The sequence below is a fragment of the Ischnura elegans genome, chromosome 5 (assembly GCF_921293095.1).
Source record: "Ischnura elegans chromosome 5, ioIscEleg1.1, whole genome shotgun sequence".
Classification (NCBI taxonomy): Eukaryota; Metazoa; Arthropoda; class Insecta; order Odonata; family Coenagrionidae; genus Ischnura; species Ischnura elegans.
The window spans coordinates 120,994,823-121,015,593 of record NC_060250.1 but is presented as its reverse complement, the minus strand read 5'-3'; positions in this window follow the sequence as shown (position 1 = coordinate 121,015,593).

The window sequence follows — 20,771 nt, the reverse complement described above, 5'->3', positions numbered from 1 at the left end:
AGGAGATGTTACCCTGAAGTCTGTGCCTCATGCATGCATTGGTAATCTCAGACGATGTAAAACTCCTATCTACTCGTATATATTCTAGGTCCCTGTGACGTCACGTGGAGTGGCATCGCATGGGTGCAAATCTGGCCTTTTTCAAATGCAGTTAAAAATTGACCATTGCAATTCGTCTAATGTGGGAATTCTAAAAGCAAATAATTTGTATATTATGAATACACTAATGGCGGGTAACAAATCGCAATTTATGCCTATCGTTTTCTTTGATGAAGGAAACTACACTATTGAAATGGGAAGTAGCCACAGGGAAGAAAAAGAAGTGACGTGGATGAAGGAAATATGGAGGTATCTTCCATAGCAAACCTAGGGTTGTGATAAAATGCATGTATATCATGTGAGAAGCCTAGAGTAAACGAATAATCATCTCCTGATATCCCTTGTAACCCGAAACAGTGTGGGTATCACTCAAAAATAATTCTAAATTCTATTCAGAATTTAACTGAAGGAAATCCTACACTAAACTAGGTCGGATAGGGTGCAGTATTTATTGCCAAATCTACGATTCGATAGTTATTTTGCTGCTAAGGGTTAGATAGAAATAATGATAGCTAACCATAGGAAGTTACTGCAACAAAAGTATCAAGAGGTAAAGTAGGTAGGTAATATTTCGCTGCCACTATTCCAGTCTTCTTATATCTTCACATGACTAACAAATGTTAGTTGTAGCTAACTCTTAGCCTCAAATAAACCAAAATATACGCTCTGATCTTTCTTTACGCAATTATGCAACGCCTCATCCAGGTTTATCCAATCTAAGTTATTTTTTGGTTCATCTTGATGCGCATTTTATGATTAAATAAAACAGATTAATAAACGATCACAATTCCAATGAGCAAAAACTTCTGAGCAATAATAATATAAGATCTCTGGTTACTTATTACTAAGATAAATACCCTGGTCATTTACCGCGGGAGTCACCAAAAACCATAAATATGCGACCTAGGTTACACGATGATCTCATCCTGTGAAAGACTGATCACACCTATCTACCGACAAATAGGTTCCGAGGATAAATAGCTGGTTTTTCATGTGCATATTTTCAAATAATGATAAAGATCATCAATTGAGTTTTTATTTCATGGAATAAAGAAAATGATCATTTTGAAAACAGCCTAATTTGCATTTCAATTCTTGTTTTGCGCTAAATGTCACTCCTAAATCTCACGAAAAATACTAATTTGATCCTGGATTCACTCAATATTTTTCAATTTAATGTTATTCACAATTCCACATTCGTTCCATTTCATTTCCTTGGGTGGCAAATGTAAATGCATCAAAGATGGAGAATTAGAAAAACAACTCCATGAAATGGAAATGTTTGCCTGCGGCTAACAGGAATGCGGAAAAGGAGGCGAACCGCGGAAGTACCGGTGAACGCTATTGGAGAAGCGTCCGATGAAATAAACTCCATCCCATGCAGATTTATTCGACATGAAATGCAATTACGAATCAAAACACGAGCGCCTCTAAAATATATATTCAATTTATATTCCATCGCCAACAATTATCAAAAACACGTGTATCATCGGGACTCTGAAATCAGCAGAAAATACCAGAGCTTAAAACCTATCCAATAAACAATACCCGAGTCTTTTCGTAGAATAGGCTTCTCTGCAAAAATAATTCAATATTTTAACGCTCAAGTCAGTTATCCACGTTAATAACCAACATAATTTCATTAACAAAACTCTTTACCAAAGATGAGCAACTTTTATTCTGATGTATTTGAAAATAACTATATGTAAATTAAGTTACAAGAATCAATATGAAAAGTTTATGATCACTCAAATATTTTAGGAAACCTCCAAACTTTCCGATTTCATCATATGTTATTGGGGAAAGGTAGAGGGCCATCATGGTTATTGAATGATGAAAATTAATATATTTCATGACATATCATACTTTCCACAGCATTGTTTTTGGAAGGAGTGAGATATTCTATGTATTCCCCATGATAAATTGAGAAATTGGCAAACAATGCAAATATCGAATGCACAATTTTTTAATTAAGAGGGCTACTAAAACTACGGTTTTCCAAGCTGCCGAACAAGAGCAGACTAATGGAATAGTATGGGTGTAAATATTCGAAAGTCATGGACTTGGTGAAAATACTGCAGCACTCATCCTTAAATTATATTTTAAAACTTATACATAACCCAACGCATAAAATGTTTACTCAGCCATCCTCTGTTACACACTTCAGTGCATGTTTTACATTACGGGCAGTGCATTATCAACGTATAGCGCAGGCATCGGAGAAGAAGAGCAGAAGTTTCTTCTTTGAGGTTAGGTGTTTCATTGGAGTATTCCCCTTGCAGACTTCTATTCAGTGAACGGCAAAAGCTTGAGATCGCCACTTCAATCCTCGTTATGCATACGTGGGGTGTTTGAAAAATAACGGGAATTTTTAAATTTCACGAGTTTAATGAGTCCGATTGACAGTGGGAACGAAACCCTTAGGACGGGCTCGCGGGATACACTCCTGGGGCAGGGACTATAAGCGATCAGCTTTTTTCCTCTGCCACCAGAAGGGGAAGGACGGGAAGGAACAAGGAAAGGAGGCGCCGCCGCGATGAGAGCCCGACGACGCCTCCAGGGGAAGGACGGGGAAGGAAGGGAGGGGACGAGGGATCCTGCACCGTCACAAGGCGGGCAGGTCCTACCATCAGCGAAACCAAGCTTACGCAATTAATATGCTACCAATTTTAGTAGATTTTCCTATGAGGAAGAAAAATCTATCGATCAAATCGGTAGATAGTCCGATTGACAATTAGTTTTTTATTATGTTGAAATACATGCCCCTGAGGTATGATAAAATTGTCAGCTATACTCCTTGTTTACAGTGTCTGTGACAGCCGCTAAGGTTAGACGTTTTTTTATGACCTCTGCAATTTTCGCTTGTTAAAAGAAATGGATCAAAGTATGATTGCAAAGCAAAGAATGATGGGGAAATTAAGAGAAAAGTTAGTGAAATGTTAAAAAAAGGTCTGTGATGTGTCGGCTATAAGTAACGCAAAAGTTACGAGTGGTATAAGCGTTTCCAAAATGGCCGTGAAGACGTTGAAGACCAAGCACTGTAAAAATCGATAAAAAAAACTTGGAAAAGAGTGAAAGAGTGAACATCTAATCTAATAGGGACTACCTTGAAGGCCACATCATTAATGTAGGTGAATATATAAATGTTTGTAAAAACTACAATTCCTGTCACTTTCTGAACACTCCCGACTGTATTACGTACCTCCTAGGAAATATAAATACAGAAAAATATGAAAAAAAACATTACCAAAAGTATGCACCAAGTCTGAGGCGCATCCGTGAGGCCAACGCGAGAGATGAATCAGCACGCTTGAACTTTTCTCAGGATCGCCACCGCGCAAGAAACTTGAAGGCAGCCGACGCGACGTGTGACGCGACGCCTCGAGTCATCGCCCCCCATTCTTAATGCTACTGCTAATAGCTTGAAATGACCGTTTCAAAGGAGCACGAAACGTCAATTCAATTAATTAGATATGCATGGTGGCGAGCCCGAGAATTTTTCCTTTCTTATTCGCCAGGAACAAGTTACATTATATGTGTACAATAACGTTCCTTAAACCACTTCAATCGAAAGTTGAAGAAAGAAAAACGTTCCATAATTGTAGCTCGCAGTACCAAAGAAAAGGAAATACAGTTATTTCCACGATTAAGTACCATCCTACAATGGCACTGAGGTCAACTTTAAAGAGACTATGCAACTCGAAACACACCAAGGCCTTTCACTTCATTTCTCTAGCATGTAAATGATTTGATTTTCTTCTGTTTGGCACTGCGGGACCATTCTGACATAAGTCCATTTTTTAAATTTCGAATGGACTTGATTTAAGACCGCCCGTGACGTACATCCCCAGGCAAAAAAATTTGATCCAGGTAGGGCCTTATTATGAGGTGATACATGCGCATCGAAGGTTCAGCTGAGAATTAGCAGCTTTGAAAGAAGAACTGTAATCTTTTTTGAAACTCGAAAACTCTATACTCGTAAATTTTCCACTCCTGGTTGGTAGACAATTGTGTCCGGGACTACACAAGCATTTTACTGCAAAAAAAACAAAGGGGATCGGGATAGGAGAATATGGAGTGGGAGGGATATGAAATGTAGTAAGAGTGTGAATGGCTTTGAAGAAATTACAAGGAAGCAGGTTAGTCTCTATCTCTAAATATCCTCATCAGCTTCCCATTTCCTCCTATTACCATCAATTTTCCGTTACTAATACAAACGACAAGGAAATCTTGCGAGTAAATATGGCATGAGTTTTCATCTAATGACGCGATTCAAGATAGACTGGCTCCCGGTGGCTTGGTTGGATACAGTTGCGACGGGAAATGGAACCAATTACAGAACGCATTGTTTCCTCATATGCGCATTAAGGGCAATGGAATTCACGTGCAAGAATTTCCAGAGTATTATCAGACTGAAGCTTCACCTGGATTTTAATCCGAGACCCTCTCATGACGCGATGACACCATGGCAACACGAAACAGCATAGGTGGTGGCTTGTTTTTGTTAACCGTTTGACGCTCAATGAGAAAATATATCGTTCCTAGGTTTAATCCCACGTAAAATATCTGTTTATTGTTTTTTGGGTTAGTATTATTAATTTAATGTAAATTACATATATTTTTGATACTCCTGAGGAAATGGTAATTCTTCTGCAGTAATAAGTGCTCTATGTGAGCTAAATAACTTGGCTCTTCTTCCAAACGCCTAACGCATTCTGGAATTGAGGTTGAGTTTTCTAGATATAAAAACGGAAGTCCCCATGATAGGGTTAGGGACCTAATGGATAAAGCATTTCCAGGAATTTCTAGTTCAAACTCTAAAAATGTACTCCGAGGAGTAGAATCAAAATTAAGAAAATTTCAGGTAAGTATACTATGGTAGAATTAGGAAAACGAAAAGACTAATATGTATTTGTTTTTCGACGCATTACCAACAACTCGAGCTATTCACGGCGAAACATTGACAGCCATAAAATTTTCGGAGACGAGTTGATAAAGTCACGTGGTAATTCCTACCGGGTCATTGCGTTTTCAGTTACTTAGCGACCTTGTGTATGGGCTCACGATTGCTTACGCTCTAGTTACTGATTCTTACCCTCTATCAAAGATTTTCCCTGAATGGCTAAAAGGATGAAAGCTCTAATGAAGTCATCAGCTCTGGAAAGTATGTGGCAACTTTTCGCAACTTTTTTACTTACCAGAAAAAGGCTGATTGGGAAAGTTTTTTTTACCGTAAACCATCTTCCCTTTCAATCTTTATTTTTAGAAATAAATTAACTACAATTTCGGTAATGAGAGAACGAGCCCTCTGCTTCACAACTGCAGAAAGTTTTACAAATCCAACGGGATCAATTCCCTAATTTAAAAGTTTTTCTAATCGTCTATTTGTCATAGATGGAATCTTGTAATTAATTTTTAACACACTTTCCATTTCCAAATCGGCTTGATATTTCGCACTATTGCTTGATTCTGATGAAGATACAATATTCAATAATCCGACATTAAAAAATTTACTCCATTACATCAATAGATGGCGATAGTTTCATATAAAACTTTTGACACTGAGAGTTGTCGGAGAAAACGAGTTCAAGCCTGGCCTATTCCTAAAGTTTCTTATTAAAATGTAAATTTTATGCTTACTTCACCATTAGTTATTGTTGAAATAAATAAATAAATAAATATTAAAAAAACACACTTTTTCATTAAAAGTATGAAATGTACTAAAAAGAAGAAAAACAATATTTTTACGACGGAGTACTGATCACGTAAAAATTTCATTGCATGCCATTGGTTGCTCACTTGCCACTTAACTTTCTCTTACTACTAGAAAATCTATTCATCATCCCCGCCTTAGACCCGTGTATCATGACGCGGATGGTCCGCGCTTCGCGCGCGGATGGGGTTCCGTAGACGTTAATGGAAGCTTTAACAAAAGAGCGGACCGTCCCCACGCCGAGGAGTCATCCGCGTGGCCCCTCAGCCCCGCGGATCATCCGCGCGCGTGCGGTCCACGGAGGCATGTTTGTGATTACACATGAACGCGGACGGCAAATGCGGACCGAGCAGATTTGTCATTGGAAATAGAGCGAGCTTGGAGATAACAGTGCGAGTGCGTCTTTTCCCCAAAATAATTGAAAAAAAAATATATTCATCTGCGCGTAGTTCAGTAAAGATGGTCACCAAAGCGGCTTTTAATGTTCTTCCAGAGGTTTAATGTTGCCGGAACGCGCCGGAACGCCGTTCCGGCACTGGTTAACAAAAGATACAATAGTCAAATAACACTTTTATCAATTTTGCTGTCTAAATAAATTTCTAATTTATACGCTCACAGTAAAAAAATATTAATAAAATGTAAATAATGACCTGCAATGAAAAAAACAGATTAATATTTCACTCCTAAAGAAAGCTAAGGAAAGTGCACTCCGGCACGGTTAATTTTGCCATGACGTCACTGTGTTCTTCCTGCCACAATATGGTGCACCTAAAAACTCCTTTGACGGGCACTTTTCTTCCTTTTTTTATAACTTGGTACACAGTAATTGCTTGAATTGCTCTTGGAAGTATGACGCTCCTCTACCTTGGCAAGCTACACACAGCTGACAGTGTGCCGGACAAGGACGGATTTTGTCCGCGCCTACTTATGTGAACAACGGCGACCACGCCCCGCGCTCGTGGCACCGTCCGTGCCCATGTGAAACGGGCCTTTACTCTTCCAGTAATGAATAGCTTCTTTTTTACCTTTAGTGAATTTACACTGTTTTGGGAAGAGTGTGTTTTTTGTCATTTTTACTTTATTTTTTTACCCTCATAATTTCGTAACGCACGCAATAAACCCCATTTATTGAGGAAAATCTACTCATGCCATGACGTCTTCATGAAATGGGATGGTCTCTAAACCCACATTAAAGATTTCTGACTTCCGATGTATGCAAATAAATTTTGAAAATATTTGGTTTAGAGAGATGTAGGTACATACCTTGAGCAGAATGTCGTGTTATCGCAGTTTACCGATGTCCAGTCAAACCACGACGACGGCATTGGTGTATTTTTTACTTTCTAGCGCATTTCATAATGTGTCCTGAAAAAAGTTTGTCATTTCCGTCTTTTTCATTTTATTTTTATATTCTCATAATTTCGTTCCGTAAAAATTAAAATCCATTCATCGGATAAAATCTACATGTGCAATGACGTCTTCGTGTAATGAGGCTGACTCTTTACCCACATTTAAGCTTTTGTGGCTTCCGAAATATGACATGACAAATTTTGACAAATGAGGAGTGCATTTTGATCGGGTGCCGTAAGTTCATACTTCGAGTGGAATATCGTTTTATTATAGTTACCTGTGGTCTGATCCAACTGCGACAAGGAAGATGGATGTTTTGGTGAATTTTTTACTTTCTAGCGCATTTCATACTGTTTCGGAAAAAGTGTTTTTTTTATATTTGCATTTTATTTTTTAACGCACATAATATTGTACCGTACATATTGAAATTCATTTATAGAATAAAATCTACATATGCAATGACGTCTTCGTGTAATGGGGCGGTCTTTATACCCATATTAAAAGTTTTGCGGCCTCCGATATATGTAAATCAATTTTTACAGGATGGGAAGCGCAGTTTGGCCGGGAGTTGTAAGTAAACACTTTGAGCAGAATGTCGTGTTATTATAGAGTTTCCTGAGGTTTGATTCAACTGCGACGAAGGCAGATGAATATTGTTGAGTCGCAGTCCAGCCTTCGAGCAGTGCGGATCGCTGTCTGTCTCTCTTGCTCGTGAAAGCTCTTGCGAAATGCCTAACTGTAGTGCTTGCGTGAAACCCATTAAGCGAGACCAAAAATCGCTCACTTGCGGCAAATGTGGTGACTTCTATCATCCGGTTTGTCTCTCAATATCCGATGATGACTTCAAGTTACTTAGTGAGAAGTGCCGACAATGGTTCTGCGACGCGTGTCGTGCCAAAACGCCGGGTCATCCTGTGGTAGCTGCACCGAGACCTGAGTCTTCTGAGGGCACCTCTTCCGATAGTCAACTTGTGCGCACGATGCTGCAAGAAGTCCTCGATCGCATGAACGCTCTGCAGGGCAAGCAAGAGGAATTAATTAATCTGGTGAGTGCTAACAGTGCCTCCTTAAGCGACCAGTCGAAGCGCCTAGAGTCGCTTCAGAAGGAACTATCAGTGATGTGTAATAAACTAGAATCAGTGGAAGCCGAGAATAGACGTCTTCAAAAGAAAATATGTGACCTTGAAGTTAAAATTAACAAAAACGAACAAGACTGTAAAAGAAACGTTCTTGAAATTCGTGGCGTCCCGGTTAACACCGGTGACAGTTTAACCGGTACAATCCTAAAGCTAGGATCGGTATTAGGTGTCCAAATGAAACCTGAAGATATCGACCAAGTTTTCAGACCGCGCCCCTCTCACAATCCGGAAGGTCTCACCAGAATCCCTCCTATTGTTGTTCGTTTCACAAGACAACTTATTAGAGATGAGTTAATAAACAAGCGACGAACACGCAGGGATCTCAATACCCGAGACCTTGGCATGGACTCCTCCAGCCCAATATACGTAGATGAGTCACTCACAATGGTCAACAAAAAGCTGTTTGCGTTGACGAGAGATTTGAAGAAAGCTGGAAAAATCAAGTTTGCCTGGGTTAGGGGTGGGAATATTCTGGCAAGGAAAGAGACGGGATCCCCCGCAAAAGTTATTTGTAAAGAGGAAGATCTTGATCATTTTTTATAGATACTCAAATAAGGGTACCAGTACAATTACCAGTAACATCCACCTCGCATGAGGAAATGAGAATTTCTCATGTCAACGCCCAGTCATTGATTGCTCACATCGATGATTTCAGACATTACTATTGTACAAACACTTTTCATGTAATCGGTGTGAGTGAAACGTGGTTAAATGAATCAATTGACTCTGTAATGGTTTCCTTACCTGGGTTTGTACTATACCTAAATGATCGTGAAGGAAAACGAGGAGGAGGGGTCGGCATATATGTACACTCATCATTAAAAGTCAAAGATTTGGGTCGATCTGCTAATGTAATTGATAATCAACTGGAGTATATCTCTCTTGAAATTAGCGGTCCATATTCAAAATTATTAGCGACTGTTGTATACAGACCACCAAAGACAAATGGGTTGCCCGAACTCGAAAGTTTTCTTGTTAATACTGTTCCTAGTTATGTAAATCGAGTTGTCATGGGTGACTTCAACATCAATCTTTTAAAAGAAACAGCTGATAAAGATGCCTTCCTTAACCTATTACAAGTGTGTGGTTTGAATATTGTGCCAACTATGCCAACCTGTCATACGAAGAGCTGCAGCTCTCTCCTAGATATTATCTGTGTTGATGACCTTAATAAAATTACGTCCTCTGGTCAAACACCGGATCCGCCACTCTCATGCCACGACCAAGTCTTTGTTACCTACAAAATGTTAATTCCATCATTTACGCCAAAAATTGTAACCTTCAGAGACTTCAAAAATTTTGACGAGGAAAAGTTCATCACCGATCTATGCCAGATTAACTGGTCTTCCATCAGTAGACTGATTTCTGTGGACGACAAAGTTAACGAGTTAAACTCCCTCCTACTCAACACACTGGACTCGCATGCTCCAATCCGAAGTGTACGTGTCACCCATCCCCCGACACCATGGCTCACACCAGAAATTAAACTGAAGATAAAGGAAAGAAATATTACTCGAGCAATGTTCCGGCGATATAAAGTTCCGGCTACTCTCACTAGATATAAAACCATACGTAACCAAGTGAAGAGTATGATACGCAATGCAAAAAAAATTATTTCAAACGCACTCTAGGAAAAAAGGGTGATCCTAAATCTATGTGGAAATCCATTCGTAATCTTGGAATTTTACCTCCTAAAACCAATAGCAATATCTTAAATATCCATCCAGATGTTCTCAATAATCACTTTGTCAAAAGTGAACCGCAAATCTCTCTCGAACCTCATATCCCACCTCCAGCGAATCATAATCAGTTCTTCTTCTCACATGTCTCATCGTCCTCAGTTTTTAGCGCGTGCAAAAAAATCACCTCCAATGCCAAAGGACATGATAAAATTCCCATTTCTTGCATTAAGAAGGCTCTACCTGTCATTTTGCCCTCGCTCCTAAATATAATAGATGCCTCACTTCAAACGGCACACTATCCTGCGACCTGGAAGCACTCCCTTATACACCCAATTGCTAAATGCCCTCAGCCCTCTACACCTGATGACTTCAGACCGATAGGAATTTTATGTGCTTTTGCCAAGATATTTGAGCGGATTGTATTTCAGCAATTAAGCTCATATACATCCACTGCTAACTTACTAAACCCCTTGCAGTCTGGCTTCCGTGGTCGACATAGCACTCAAACTGCACTCTTAAAAATTACCGAGGACATTCGTGAGGCAATGGACAAACGCCAGGTGACGATCTTAGTATTATTCGATTTCACCAAGGCCTTCGACTCCGTTTGCCATGAATTGCTCCTCCGCAAGCTGAGTACCCTAAATTTCTCAAAGAGTGCTGTTGACTGGTTTAGATCTTACCTCAGTGGTCGCACTCAAGCAGTGGTGGTCAGTAGTAACCTACAGTCAAACTGGATCCCTAATCCCGTGGGGATGGTACAAGGCTCAGTTCTTAGCCCACTTCTTTTTTCTCTCTTTATAAACGACCTCCCTGATGTCCTCATGCATTGTGACTACCACCTTTACGCCGACGATTTTCAAATTTATCGTCATTCATCGCCGTCCAATATTATTAATTCAATCGCACTTATCAATGAGGACATCGAGAGAATTAACAGTTGGGCGCAGGCTAATCATTTGGTTCTCAATGACAAGAAAACAACAGCAATAATTATAGGGAGCAATTATTTCTTTTCCCAATTAGACCATGAAAATCTACCTAAAATAAGACTCGGTAGCCACAATATACCTTATGAGGAAACAGTAAAAAACCTTGGAGTCATATTCGATCGAACCCTTAGTTGGAAGCCTCAAACAAACTATGCGAGGCGTAAAATTTTGGGATCACTACATCAACTTGTCAGAGCCAGAGAAATACTTACACCCGACATACGAATTTCATTAGTTAAAACACTAGTCTTCCCTCACTTGGATTATTGCGCAGCCTTATTCACTAACCAAGACGACGCAAACAATAATAAACTCCAATTGGCCATGAATTCAGCTGTAAGGTTTATTTACGATTTAAAAAAATGGGACCATATCAGTAACTATTACAATCACCTCAACTGGCTTAAGTATAAAGAGCGTCGCACCCTTCACATAATAACTCTAGCCTTCAGTATCTTAACGACCGGTTATCCGCCATACTTGTATGAGAAATTCATTAGAAAATCTGAGGTTCATGATATACCTACCCGAAATCATAACATTGACCTCCATATTCCAAAACATCACACGCTACATATGAACAAATCATTCATAGTAACCGCCTCACAAATATGGAACTCTCTCCCAGCCCAAATAAGAAGCAGTACAAATGTCAATAGGTTCAAACACAGCACATATGGGTTTCTGAAGAATGCCTCCTTATCCCCAAGTTAAATTTCTTTTGTTTATATTCACTTTCTTATGTTCATATTTCTTGTTTATATTCACTTTCTTATGTTCATATTTCTTGTTTATATTCACTTTCTTATGCTCATATTTCTTGTTTATATTCACTTTCTTATGTTCATATTTCTTGTTTATATTCACTTTCTTATGTTCATATCTCTTGTTCATATTTCTTTTGTTTGTCACCTTTAATTTTGTAATTAGTGTGTTATATCGAAGTGCGATTATTTATTATTATTTTTTTTGTCGAAAATATTGTATTGTTTCTTTCATGTACTAGGCGATATGCACTGTTCAAATTTGACTGTATATGTATATATATTTATTTACTTTTTATTTTATTTATCTATCTCAATGTGAAATGTAGAAAGATGTACTTATATTTTCTTATGGGCCCCAGTGCCTACGAAAATAAACGATATTATTATTATTATTATTGTTACATTTATTTACTTGCTAGAGCACTTCATACTGTTTATCGAAAAAGTGTTTTTTTATCTTTCTTTTTTTATTTTTGACCCTCATAATTTCGCGCTGCACACATTCAAATCTCTCTATACCTAAGGGTCTCTCTACACCCACATTAATGGTTTTGTGGCTTCCGATGTATGCAAATCAAAGTTCACAAGATGAGGAGTGCCTTTTGGTTGGGTCTCGTGAGTACATACTTTGAGCAGAATGCCGTGTTATTGCAGAGTTTCCTGAGGTCCGATCCAACCACGACGAAGGCAGATGGTGATATTGGTGCGGCTCCCTAATTGCATTCCGTTTCCTGAACACCGACAGTCATGATGAACCAGGGAAAAAATCAGCGTTCGTCGACGAACAATTCCAGACAAACCGGATCCTGGCGGCTGGGTTAGATGCACTTGCGACGGGAAATGGAACCAATTATAGGATGCATAACTTCCACATGTCTGCATTAAAGCTTAGTGCCGAGAGAGAGAGAGAGAGAGAGCTATTGATACACGTGCAAGAGAGCTTACTCCTTTAGCGCATACACAAGTTGAGAAGTTGTTTTTTAATAACTCCGAATAGGTAAAAAACATGTACCTATTTCTGGTGACACAAGCATTGATGATTAACTGGCAATAAATAAAACTTTCAAATACTTCTTGAATTTTAACGTTAATACTAGAGTTACTATTTATGTATTCGGAAATGGCAACAATGGCAAGAGCGCAGTCCTGATTTGACACCCAATGATTTCTTTTTGTTTCCTTCCGTGAATAATTAAATACGATGTCAACGATTTTCGACCCCGGAAGAAGCTGCTGATGTGTTCAATATGCATGTTTTGGAGATACCTCAATCGGAATGACAAAACTGCAATAAAAATTGGTTCAAACGTATGCAAAAGTGGAATATTTTAAAAACAATAAAACAACCATTGTCAATGACAAATGTTTGTTTGTATTTTTTATTCCGGGTCCATAAATTGCAGTCATCATAGTATGAAATCAGTATGAAATACATGATGAAAGATGAGTCTTCCGTATTTTAACATTGCAAATTGATTAATAAAATAAATAAATCATGCTAAATAAAATATGGAATGAATAATTTTTGCTAATATGAATATAGAGTGTAAATAATCAGGAAGAACCAAGGGATGCGAGTATTTTAAGGGGTGTATATATTTTCCTCCCATTGCCTTCGCTATAAATGTGAGAATTGAACTCGGTGGCACTGTCTCACTTACCCCTCAATCTTTCCCCATTGCATTTTCTCATTATTTCGGCACAAAGTTTGCTGTTACCTCGGTTAGAAAAATACATATGCCTATTGAGAGTACAAATGTTTGCCAAATTATAAATCAATAATATGTGCGCACTTTTGTTACTTGTTTTAATACAATTGGTGTTAACTTCAAAATTAGTTACTTTTTGGATTTACTGATGCGGTAATATTTTATCTCAAATGACGGTTGAAACTCATTCAAAGACATTATATTTTTAAATACTACATGATAAATGATAAAATGATAAGTGACAATGCAACCACAGTATATTTTTTTTAATTGTCGTTTGTCTTTATTCAACCATAACTAAGCAACCGAATAGATTTCGTTTGCTAACCAGTTAAATGTCTTATATTTAACGATAGTATAATAAACTTTGTATTAATCTCAACCAATTTTTGCAATACATGAGCCTTTATAAGTTTCTAACGTAAAATCGGACACCATTCATAGTTACGCTCATACTGAAATATTACAGAGACCAAAATTATGATAATAAATCACAATTGTTAAGCTGAGAAAAAAATTCGATCGGGAGAAAAGTTCCAATTTTTTTCCCTGCGCTATAGTTTAACTGACCGCAGTTCTCCGCAGTACACTTATCGCCGAAACTACGGCTTGAAGTGCCGTTCAGGATACTTGCCAAGTTTCGCATAGGAGTGCATCGATATGTGGACCATAGGCCGTTGGGGCAGCGTTCATCGCTAAGTCATTCGGAAGGGTAATTACCCCACGAACCCCGAGCATGCATGCGCAATTCATATTCCGAGAGTAGAGGGTCACAAGCATGTTCATGCATAGAGCTTTTATCTCTAGACTAGTTAGCAGCAAAACAGATCACATCCGACACCATCGATTAAAAGAAGAGCCAGCGATGGCAATGCATCTGAATTACCAATCCGGCTCCGTGCCACATTTAGTGTAGCACAAATCAAGCATAATATTGAAATCCAAAGCCATTTTTTTAAATATATGATTTATATTGGAAGGGGAAAAAGCCGTCACATGAATACTTACGTTCATTGTGACACCACAAGTAAACAAGGTACCTTTATCATAAGTGTTTCAAATTAATGAGGAGAAGTATATCATAAAATCACTTTAATGTTTTAAAGAGGCATTGGAAAATTGTGATACTATATTGCGATTTAGATTAATCTGGGGTAAATGCAATATTTACTATAGGAAGGTAGAACAAGAGCTGTTATTAGAAATAAGGCTCCGATTCAAAAATGGGTAGAGCCTTTATCTGAGGACTCATTGCCCTTCCCAATACTTTTACTCATCTTTGTGAGAAAAAAAATAATTTTGAAAACTTCAAAATGATATTAACTTCGATTTGAGTTAAAAAATGAAGTCTAAAGTTATCACATATTCATCGAAAAATTTCAAATAGGCCATGCTTATCAAAATGATGTAGTTGTACTTTTCCACAATTAATGTGTCTACAAATATTTGTGCAGAAGTGCAACTACTTCTTATTTCACTATGTCCAACGTCCATAGTAATACAACTGAATCGGTTGAACTTAGATAATGCTCAGTTTATTTTTCACAAACCAAGAATTACCGCTAATCATAGAACTTTGAGTGCCTCACTTTTCTCCGAAGCAGAAATACTTTGAATATTTTATACTGCATTAGTACAATATAAAAATATTTTTAAATTGAGACTGGTATGTTTTAACAGTTGAATTCCATCTTATTGTAAGTAATTCATGACTCAGTTTGACGCAAGACATTTTAGTAGCGAAAATTATAATTGATTGTGACATAAACTTTTCGTATGGAAAAATAATAAAAGTGAATGCCAATTTAGCACTAGACCACCGTCAAATGTTTTTTCGTAACGCTCCTGTCCTATTTCCTGATCTCAATATAAAGAGATATGCGCAAGAGATGAGCATTTAAAAGAGTTGCGCTTAGCACTTAGCCTTGTCTATAACGATTCAGGACTGTTCTTCATTGTCAGCGTGAAATGCGTACGGAGAATTTCAAATGGTGAGCGCGCTAGCTGTACGCTCTGTTTACGCCGTGTAATTTATTTTCGATTTGTTAAGTATTTGCGCTGTGGACGGATACTGTTGATGAGAAGTGGTCTATAAATATGAGCGTAAAAACGCCTCACACAGAAGGGGTGGAAACAACCCGGTAGATGGGGAGAGGAGGAAAATGTTGAGATGGGGTACGATATCGATCACTGTACTTTGGTGACAGGGCGAGTCAAAATATATTGGAAATAAAAAACCTGTGTCATCTTTTTCCTTCGTCACTGGGCAACAATCCTAATATTGGTTTGACTCAACTCTCCAATTGATTCTCCTGTCAGCCATTTTTTTCACAGCAACGTAATTCTCATCTTCCGTAATCATACTCACCTGCTTCGTATTTTTTTATTTGAGGTCTTCCTTTCCCATTCCTGTCATCCACTTGTCCCTCAACATCTGTCTTCATCAGACCATCATGTTTCAAGCTATTGCCGATCAGGTCATTCCGCCTTATTTCTAGGGTTCACTCTCTTCCACAGCACCCTTCTCTGGACTTCCTCCTTGCTCACCTGATAGAATTTTTTGATCCTCATCATTTTTCTGTAGCGCCATATCTAAAACGCCTCGACTCTGGATTTATCACCTTATCAACGTCTCACCTCTAAAGATAAGAGTACTCCAAATGAAAGCTCTGATGCATTTCTTCGTACTTCTTTGCTTAAATTTCTCTTATAACTGAATAACAATAATAACAACATAAATAACACGAATAAAAATAATTCAACAGTTATAATAAAACTTATAATTGAAGTAGATCTTTCTTTTGGTCGAACGCTCTCTTCACATTGGCTACTCTGCAGATGTAATCTTCTCTTGCTTCTCCCATTGCTGGTTATCCTGCTTCCCAAATAACAGAATTCATTCTCATCTTCCAGTTATTGTTTCCCTTTTTTAATGTTACTCCTCTGCTCGTAAAGATATCCAAGTTTTCTATGACCAAATTTTCATTATATATCAAATCATTATCCTACACATATTTACCTGTCTTTTCCGAGTCTTGCTCCGTCTCAGCTATGTTACCGGAAAATCGAAGGATGCTAATTTTTTTCGCTCCCGAGGCCTTTTCTTTGAAATGTAACTTAGCTTTAACGGCCTTACTGGCATTACGAACGTATTAAATCGGTTCTGTCTTGAATGGTGGAATGGCGATGGATGGCATTATGAAATAAAATAAACTACTGGTAATTTCCATACTTTAAAATAAAACTCCACTATAGACCATAGTTCCGACACTCTATATCATTTTCCAATGTGGAAATTAGCATTTTTATTTATAATTTATCATGAATTTATCGCATTTCCGCCACGTCAAGCCTGAAAAAATTTCTTGCGTTGGTAATGCTAATATGGCAGGTAAGGCTAAGTTATGTTTTAAAACCTTTTCTAAGATTTACTTAATGACTTTCTTTATGCATAACCTGAAAATAACGGGCGACAAAGGGCAGCCTTGTCTCACTCATTTCCTTATACTTGCTTCTTCACGGTCGGATTTCGATTTTATCACCGATGTTTGGATTTTATTTTACATAAACAAATTACTATATTGGTCATGACAATAGATAGAAAAGTCCAAAAAGGTGATGAACCTTAAGAGAATGTACCTACACACCCACATTCCCACTCATATTTTGGACTTTGAATAATAAAAAAATAGTTAAATGCCCAAATAATCAATGTGCTAGACTTTAAGACTGATTTTTCTTCTTTTTAGATAAAAAGCAGTGCAAAATGCATTCGTAATACACTTGCTATTCAGTAATGAAATTCATATACATCTATGTAGTACTAATTTTCATCTATTGACCTCGCCGTATCAATGTATAATCCAATCCCTTTTTAATCCTTCTCTCTTTTAAAATAATTTCTTAGTACAAATTTCCGAGTGTCAGAAAAAGTCATAACTACTCCAAAGGTAATGAAATTATCACCACGGTGGAAAGTAACCGAATTTTAAAGCTACAAATATCGAGAGCCATCAATATATATTGACGAAACTCATAATTTCATTTCTAACGTTTAAATTTATGGAATCGTTACTTAAGAGCAATAACTCCACAAATTTCGGCAAACCAATTCAATATCTTTCTCCATTCATCTTTTATGCAAAAGGACAAAATCTATACCAATAAAACGAATCCAACTCTAGCCATAACTCGTTTCAACGAGGTGGAACCTTCCCGAGTCCACAAAACCAGCCAAGTGACTGATTCCGAGCGCAAATGCAAGCCATTTCCACGGTCAAATTGTCCCCATCATTTTCATAAGCGGCATTCAAAAAACTATTCCAACCATAACTAGTAATCAATGACCTGCAACAAAGTATTAAATCCATTTTCCTCCTAATGCGATTACTCACCCTTCCGAAACTGTCACCGCTCAACCGAATTAAAAAATGCACATAAATACATCCATTCGCGCGAGTTATGGGGTTGTTTCGTCCTCAAGAGATGTGACCAATGAACTGGACCTGGAGCTGAGCTTTAGGCTCGTGTGGTGAGGATTTACACGCTTCGCTACGCGGGCCGATTGGCTTTTGTTACTGCCGCGGTGTAAATTTCATTCATTGGCCACCCGAGCTGAAAGCTTGCCTTGCCCCAGGTTCGGATACAATGCATGAGGTTAGCCGAAAATAATCTCTCTCGCTTATTTACTGGTAATATACTATCTGGCCGATTTTTCGTTAAAGTAATATCTATTGCGCAGTCAATATGGACAGAATTTCCTCATATCTATGTCACCTTTCTCTTAAAATACCCGATAGAGGTCCTTTATATTACGAAAATGATGAATTGGAGATGAGAATGACATCCATTTCCCAAATATTTTGTTGTTTTCACATAATTCGCAACTAAGATGTTATTTCCATTTAAAAAACAACAATTTTGTATTTCCATTTCCATAAAAAATATATAACAAATCAAAACTTTTGTTTTTCACACCCTTGTCATTAGTTATTACTTAGTTCTACGTCCGGTATTAGCCGTGAATATTAGTCACATAATTTCTGCGATGTGGCGCATATGAACAAATGTTTAGGGTTAGGATTTCATCGGTTCAGCTGCCAACATAGTGCGACATATTTTGAGTACAGCAAGATGGAGAGTGGGAGAACCCGAATATTTTTTTACAATACTTACACTTAAATAAAAAATAGCAAATGATACAAAATAATTCAAACCACTGTTTCTGATAAACACTTTTTGTAGTTTTGGAAGAAGTGTATGCACGTAAAGTAGTACGAATCAAAGTATATTTTTTGAAAATAATATGAAAATATTTCAATACAATTTCAGAATATTTCACCTATGGTTTAGCCGTCTGAGTAGGATTGTTAGAAGTAATGTTTTTACACGCACAGTAACTTACTACAAAATCGGGGTCACGCTGACATGAAGCACATAATAATTGCTCCTGTGCTAATAACTGACACAGAGTGAACATAGACTCTGTAAGGAAACTGACTCGGTCTGACTCTGTAGGGAAAATTTCATTCGGCCAACATGGCATTTTTCATCATGTAGAATATCGAGATCACGATATGCCATCGGCCAACCACAGCGTGCAAATTTTTCCTCCATGCATATTCACCATCTACATCCACCTGTGCAAAGTAAGACGCTTGTGAACTAGGAAAATTTGAAGATGCATTCGTCCTGTGGATTATGAGTGCAATCAAATTATAACTTAAATGTTTTTCACCGTTCTTCACCACTCATCTTAGCTTTTTACCCACATTAGAATTAAGGATTGAATTTGGTAACAATTTTCTTCTATTAGTTTTTATACTGTGTCTTTGACAGAAAATACCGGATATAGGTGTATTTAAATTCCTAGAATTTGGCTAGCAATACTTTTTTCTTCCACTCGATTTTCATTCATGCATCATTTCCCTAAAAAAAAACTTTTTAACCGTCAAATACGTCATGCTTCCCATCATTAGTGCAATAACTGATATTTTATCGGGAAAGAGGTGTAATTCTCCAATTAAAATTTGATTTTATGGTCTTTAAGCCTATATTAACTTATATCATATGCACTAGGTAAATCGTACTTTTGTTTCGATTTATTACTGCGAGAAGAACTCAGAAATTATAACTATTTTTGATTTCTGAAAGGCCCTTTCCAAGAACTTTAATGGAATAACAAAATAATTTAAAATATATCACCTTTCTTGATTCATATCATTTAAGTTCACGTTTTGGTCTTCAAGTCACGTAAACGTCATTGGGAGCGTTCACTTGATATTGAAATGCGTTTAATGTAATTCGTTGGCTAGAAGGAAGAGAGCAGTTACAGCGAAAAAAAAAGATTCCATATTCAACCATTCTCTCGTAAATATAAAATTTAAAACGCGAAAATCTTCTGCCATTCATCGAGGAAAGGCATTCTTTCACAAGTAAACAATGCCATTCATCGAGGAAAGGCATTCTTTCACAAGTAAACAACAACGAAAAAGGCACCTGTGTAGCTGAGAAGTGAGACTCGCTCTGCAATCAAATTATCCGCGAAAGGATTAACATAATTAGGTAAATAGATGCTAAAGATAACTCATTACGAAGGAAATAGTCTTACTTATTCATTCTCATACCTTGAAAATGGACAAATAAGGATAAAATGCTTAAGTTGCAGCCCATTTTTCATGAGTTAGTGACGTCATTAAAGTTCTGAGTCATTGAGTCGTTCAGAGAGACCCGGTCCTTGACGGAAAGAATCCCTCATTATAGTTTTACTGACGAAGAACCACGAGCGACGAATATGAGAGGAAATATAAATAGTCTCTTATGATCACGCGTGCCCCAAATTAAGATCATTATGTCATAATATATTTAGGCAACAGATTTAAAATTAAATGAAAGCATTTTAAATGACGTGAAATAGTTTCGGATGGCAATATGCCGTCTCGTATTCCACAAGAAAAAGGCAACAGCTAAAAAAACAGAAAATTATAGATGTATTTATTTTGGAAAATCAATCGCATTCGGCGATTTAAAAATGTGTTAACATGCCCATTTTTTTTGTAAGGGAGAATAGAAATTTTATCGTTGTCTCAGAAGTCTGTAATAGCTTGGACGGGATTGAGTTGAATGTAGCCAGGAGAGGAATAAAAGCGCCGACCGTGTCTAGCCGTCTTCTCACGTATCGAAAGAATCAATTCCACCGGTGAACCCTCAACCACGCCTTTTGCGCCTTCCCCTGCGCGACCAACCATTCATTACACTCCGTATCCCTCCATCTCCTGGCACACTCTCTGCCTCCGCCTTAGCTTCTCGCTTTTCACTTTC